The sequence below is a fragment of the Mus pahari genome, chromosome 3 (assembly GCF_900095145.1).
Source record: "Mus pahari chromosome 3, PAHARI_EIJ_v1.1, whole genome shotgun sequence".
Lineage (NCBI taxonomy): Eukaryota > Metazoa > Chordata > Mammalia > Rodentia > Muridae > Mus > Mus pahari.
Genome location: NC_034592.1, coordinates 92,494,572 through 92,501,173, shown reverse-complemented (window position 1 = coordinate 92,501,173; position 6,602 = coordinate 92,494,572).

Sequence of the window (6,602 nt, the reverse complement as noted above, 5' to 3'; positions counted from 1 at the left end):
TGACATCCTCACTCAAGCAGACATGCACAGAAAAGACCAATGCACATATTAAATTAAATGAAATTAACAAGTTTGGCTGGGGAGGTGGCTCAGCTGTTAAGAGAACTGGCTGCTCTGGTAGAGTTTGTAAGGTCTATTCTATGCAATCACGTGGTCACTTATAAAATATCAGTAATATTTTATAATTTTAGGACAGCTAAAACCAGAAAAAGAAGTGAAAAAGCTATCATTGTTAGTGATGTCACATGTATTGAGAGTGATAACCTCTGAACAATGGATATCAGAAGCAGACAGAATGTGTCCTCAAGATTCACAGGCTTTTTAAAAAGCCGTTCATCTCATAATGTTTGCAAATGTGATCATAACTGATATGACAAAATATTTTAAAGTATGCTGAGCACTGAGTAGAGGACAGACAGGTAAAATTCTGTCTGGTGGAAAGGGGAGATAATATAGATTTTATTTCTTGATAAAGCAGTGTTTAAGACAGATTTGATGACTTAATAGAATTTCAGATTTGAAGGATATGAGTACATGATTCATTCATAAGTGTGAAATTTATTAAGAAGAGTGGGAATACTTCTTGAGTGGAGAAGACTGTAGAGAACTGAAATAAGGAAATATAGAAAAGAGGTTTGGAAGGGTACTGAGAACTATCTTAATGACTTTGAAAATTTTTTTCTGAGAGACATGGGTTTATTAAGGAATTTTAACTGAAATATTATAAAGCTGTATTTTAATTTTAAAAATTATTTTAGAGTTTTCAAAAAATGTGTGTATTGTATGTTTGAATCCAGATGTTGTCTAGACAGAAATATTTGCAGTATTTTAGGGAAAGGCATCGAAACCTGATGGTAGAAAGCTTCAGAAGGGTACTAAAGCAGAAAGGAGTGAAATTGTGTGAGAGCATGGCAGAAGTGAAACAAGATAGTCGGATATAAAGGACAGAGGATGGAAAGAATCTTGGGAGTATTGGATAGATTTTAATGAAGGAAATGAATTTGTTTTTATTTGGAAACTATTGGTTCAAATTCAAAAGTAGTGAACTGCTTGAAGCTCCTCTAAATGGTGATTTCCAATGACCAATGGGTCCACAAGGGCTGCACTCATGAGTGGAGACTTCACTGAAAATAAAGACTTGAGGAAGATTTCATGAATAGAAATTAGCTAACTTGGAGGAAAGGAAACTGAATGACAGTTCTAGGTAAAAACTGAAGGGTAAGCGAGAAGGATGGAATGGAATGATAATTAAAGGTTTTACTGAAAAAAGCATAGAGATTCCTCATTGCCCTTGGCAGAAAGTTTATCTGTCTCCAGAATCCACATGTAATATGCTTTCTTATTTGCCAATTTCAAAAGAAGGAACAAGATGCAAAGTGAACTGGTCAGTTGTGAGTCACCTGAATGCTGGTTAGTATGACATTGTGTCTGGGGTCATTGGGCAGGAAGATTCTCAATGTTAACAGAAACTGCTAGAAGTAAGAATGTAAGGATGGAGAAGAAAACAGTAAAAGACACTGTAAGTTACAGAAGGTTAATAGAAGGGATTGATAATAGTGTCAGGGACAAAGGATGGAAATGAAAACAGGTTTTCTGAAGGCTGTGAGACTTATTTTTCCTTTCCATCAGGGAAGTGATGGTCCTGTACCACATCTGTCCCATAAGTGCAAATTACATCCAAAAGACATCCAGAATTATTGCGGAAGGTATTGGAGAAGGTATGAAGTAATTACGTTTAGAAACGTTAAAGTAACATTGTCTTCCAGGTTTACTAATTATGTAGTCTATAAGCAAACACCTAGCACCTACACTCTGAACTTTGGCTGTTAAACAGTGACTACTGAGTTCCTTTGTATTAATAGGTATGTCTGTTGTCAAGTTATACTAACTTACTAGCCAACTTGTAAAATTTATATCACAAAAAGCCTTACAGAGTTATATAGCATATATAGCAGGAGTTGGAAAGATTGGTTATTTAATGATGCTACTGATCAGTAACTTTCCTCCTTTCAGACTCCACTAATATCTGTATGTGCCTGGGCTACAGAGGCTACAGGAGATAACCACTTCAGGTTCCATATTGCTAACTGCTAGAAGTCTTTCAGCTAGAGTCACCCCCATAGACTCCCTGGAGCCTCCCATATCCTGGGTCTCTGGCAGGTCCTCAAGATGCATTCCCCAAACACAGATTTCTGTTCACCATTTGCTCTCCCAACCACTGCCTTCCCACCATACATCTCCAATGTCTATTTTATTTCTCCTTCTGAGTGAGAATCAAGCACCCTCCCTTGGGCTCACCTTGCTATATGGCTTCTTTAGCTCTGTGGATTGTAGCATGGTTATCCTATACTTTATCCATTCTTCAGTTGAGCTACATCTGTTTGTTTTTCAGTTTCAGGCTATTATGAGTAATGCTGCTATGGCCATAGTTGAGCAAGTGTCCCTGTGGTATAATGAAACACCTTTTGTGTATATTCCCACAAGTGGCATAGCTGGGTCTTGGGGAAAAATCTATTCCCAATTTTCTGAGAAATTGCCAAATTGCTTTCCAGAGTGGTTGAACAAGTTTGAATTACCACTAGGAATGGAGGAACCATATTCTTTTGGATCAAAGCAGTGAGTTTAGGGAGATAGTTGTTCTAACTGCATGTAAAAAGCACCATGTTTCAGTCAAATTGCTCTCTTCTGCTGATCCAGCTTTGTGACTGATATCCTGCATTTATGGATGGCTTTGTAAAGATGCACTTGTGAAATTTAAAGTTATGTGGGATTTTCACATAAGTGTAGCAAGGACATTAATCCTACTTCTGAACACCATCACATTAAATTCTAGTCATACCTAGTTCTATCCAGATAAGGATCCAAAATCTAGCTCTGTCCAGTTACGAAAATTGTATTTTCTTTCACTTTTCCTTGAGATATATGTATGTATATATGTATGTATGTATGTATGTATGTATGTATGTATGTATGTATGTATATATGTATGTATGTATGTATGTATGTATGTATGTATGTATGTATGTATGTATGTATTGTATATGGGACTAGAAGAGGGCATCAATAAATCTAAAACTGCAGTCACAGATGGCTGTAGGCCACTGTGTGACTGATGGAAAGTAAACCTGGATCCTCTAGAATATCAGTCAGTGCTCTTTAATGCTGAATTATATCTACAACAAAAGTCTCAAAATTCAAGTTTATGTGTTAGTCTATCTAGACTCCAGAAGCTGGTTCCAAATCTATTGAATAATTTAATTCCATAAAGTTTGGGTCTATGATTCAAAGAAGAGAGTAATAATATTTTTTATTGAATCTGCAACAGGTAATATATGCTTTGTGGTTTCAATGATCCTATCTTACTAACTAAACCAATTATAAAATTTAAAGGCAGGATAGCATATCTTTTAAAATTAACATCAGATGCATGTGGCCACAAGTTAGAACCACTATACTTCCACCTTTGACACCATGGGCCACTTTCCAGGGTCACTGACTTTCATTCACTCCATGGCAAAATAGCAGCATGATAGTTATGAGAAAAATAATGAAATACAATGTAGAAAGTGATTATAAGCCCACTTAGCATTTCAAACCCACAGATTATGATTATCATTATATCATCTTCCTAAAAAAGTTTACTACTACATTGTTCAATAACAGAAAGGCATATAATATTTTAAATTTTGTATTTTGTAAGATTTCACGCATGTTTATTTTAGTAATGCTGTCTCTTAATATGTATGGAATTATTTTTACACACCATTGTAAAACAACAACAACAACAACAACAGCAACAACAACAACAACAACAACAACAACAAACTTCAGTTTTGTATTCTAGTCCCAAAGCATGGTGAAAACAGTTCCAGAGGCTTTAAATATTAACAAGAGGAATGCAGCATAGTGGTGAAGAGAAAATCTGAGAGCCTGGATGCTCAGAATTGCTTTTAGTGGGAAAAAGCAGCCAGCGTTTGTTGAGAGCTAAAGATTTTTTTTTAAATAGACCTGAATTTAATTGGCAGGAGTTGGCATCACTTGCAGGAAAGTATGTTTTATTTATTTGAGTTTAAATATATTTCAAACACTATTTTAAAATACTGTTGTTCCAAGTGTTGGGGCAGCTGTTAAGTGGTTCAGGATTTCATGCTCTCACTAACCTTTCACCTCTGAGGCCCTTGATCCATCTCCTTGTAATTAAGTTCATACATTAAATGAGTTTTAGTGGGTCCAGGAGCCCCAAGTGGATTATGGACATTGCATACTAGGAAGCCATTTTGGAACATTGGCAGTTTGTGTTTGAAACCATTGGCACTGTCATAAAGGGGTATTGGGAGTGCATATTAGTACTGAAAGAAACAAAAACCTGTAATAAAATAAAGTTCCTCTTTTATTTTTTCACAGAGAGACTGAAGCCAAGCAAGGAACTTCTTTGTAATTATACCTCTATCAGCTTTTTCCTCTCTTTTTAGTCTTTCACCTCTGTAGGAAAGGGTTCCTGGAGTTGTGGGGCATTCCTTATTATTAATCCGCTGGCAACAATATACTGCAGACCATCTACTCTAAGTTCAGTTACTTGCATATGCGTTGTCCTGCTAATTTATAACTTCATACATTTTATTGTGCTGTTATCTCTCTTTACAGTGATAACTGCTAAACCCCTAAACCCCAGTGCTTCATGATGAATATAACTTTAATTTTCTGAAATAAGAGCATCCTTCCTTCTAAATACTTCAAATACAATTGCATGCCAGGTACAGCTCCCTGAGCTCTGATCCCTCTGAATCATGAACAAGAATCTCTTATAGTTTCATTAGGTTGTAGAACAAGATCCCTAAATTCTAATGACATATCTCTCCCACAAGTCTGGGCCATTTTATAGGGTAATTTTCATTTTAATGTTAGATATTTGGTGGTCTGGTTTGAAAGAGGTTTCTCGTTGTTTTTAGTGTACCATGCTTAAAACTGGTTTCCAGGGTAACCTACGCAGGAAAGAAAACACACATAAAACTTTTTCTTCTAAATTCCTACAATCAAAGTGACAAAAATACATCTTCTCTACTTCCAGTTGACATCTGCTTGTGAAGGAAAACTTAGTTTTCTCCAATGGATTCTCAGTGGGTATAACAACGATATTTAAAAGCCAGGAATAGCACCTAGCCGTAGTTGGCAAATGTAAATAAACTTGATACTATTTTTGGGAACTTTATTATCTCATATTATTTGTTTGTTTACTGGCCTTTTGCTTATATATTACCGTTTATGATTTTGTATTTTTACTCATTTGTGGTGTGTGTGTGTGTTTTATGCTTGTCTCTTGTTAATTTTCGTTCTTTTATTCTAGGTTTCTGATTGCTTTAATTTAAATAACCAATTACTTATTTACTTTTTACCTGTTTGTTTCCTAAAGAGAGAAATAAAATGAGGAGTTGGGTGGGTGGGAAGAATCTAGAATGAGTTAGGTGAGGGGATATCATGCTGCATACAGTTTTTTCAATAAAAATCTTTTAAAAATATCTTCTTTTGGGGTATTGAGCAAACCCAGACACTTTACCAATCTCATGATGGCAGAGTAGACTAGGAGGTATGGGACTGTAGATTGGCTTGTATAGAAATTGGTATCTAACATAAAACTCATGACATATTTCTTTCTCTTGTTACATGACTTCTCTGTAATACCAGTGTCAGGGACTTGACAAATGGCCATTTTTCTTTACATGATGTAAAAATATTGTGGAGTTATAATGAAGTGACAATGGGGAATTAATAGAGTATATTTTAAGGAAAGTGATGGGAAGGAAAGTGAATAACATATAAACACAAACAGTAAATAGCTACTGAAATATAAGGTGGCATGGCTGTCTTCATTTTAATTTTTTAAATCGTGTCTATTGAGCTTACATTTGACAATAATAAATATTTACACGAGTTAAAAAAGGAGCAAAGTTTAACAAGTACATCATTATAGAAAGCAAAATAACAAAAACTTTTCATTTTAAATTTTATGGTGCTGTTTATGGTAAAGGTAATTTTTAAAATGTTAATGGTTATTTATTTTCTGAAATTAAAATATAATTGTATCATTTCCCATTTTCCTTTCCTTCCTCAAGCCCCTCATGTGTATATCTCCCTTTTTTTCTTTCTCAAATCCATAACCTCTTCTTTTTTAGTTGTTGATATTTTTTAGAAAAAAAATGTTTGTTTCTTTTTTTAATTTTTTATTTATTATTATTTTCTTTATTTACATTTCAAATGCTATCCCGGAAGTTCCCTATACACTCCCTGCCCCTGAACCCCTACACACCCACTCCCACTACTTGGCCCTGGCCTTCCCCTGTGCTGGGTCATATAAAGTTTACAAGATCAAGGGGCCTCTCTTCCCAATGATGGCCTATTAGGTCATCTTCTGCTGCATATGCAGCTAGAGACTCGAGCTCAGGGGGTACTGGTTAGTTCATATTGTTGTTGCACCTACAGGGTTGCAGCGCCCTACAACTCCTTGAGTACTTTCTCTAGCTCCTCCATTGGGGGCCCTGTGTTCCATCCAATAGCTGACTGTGAGCATTCACTTCTTTGCCAGACACTGGCATAGCCTCACAAGA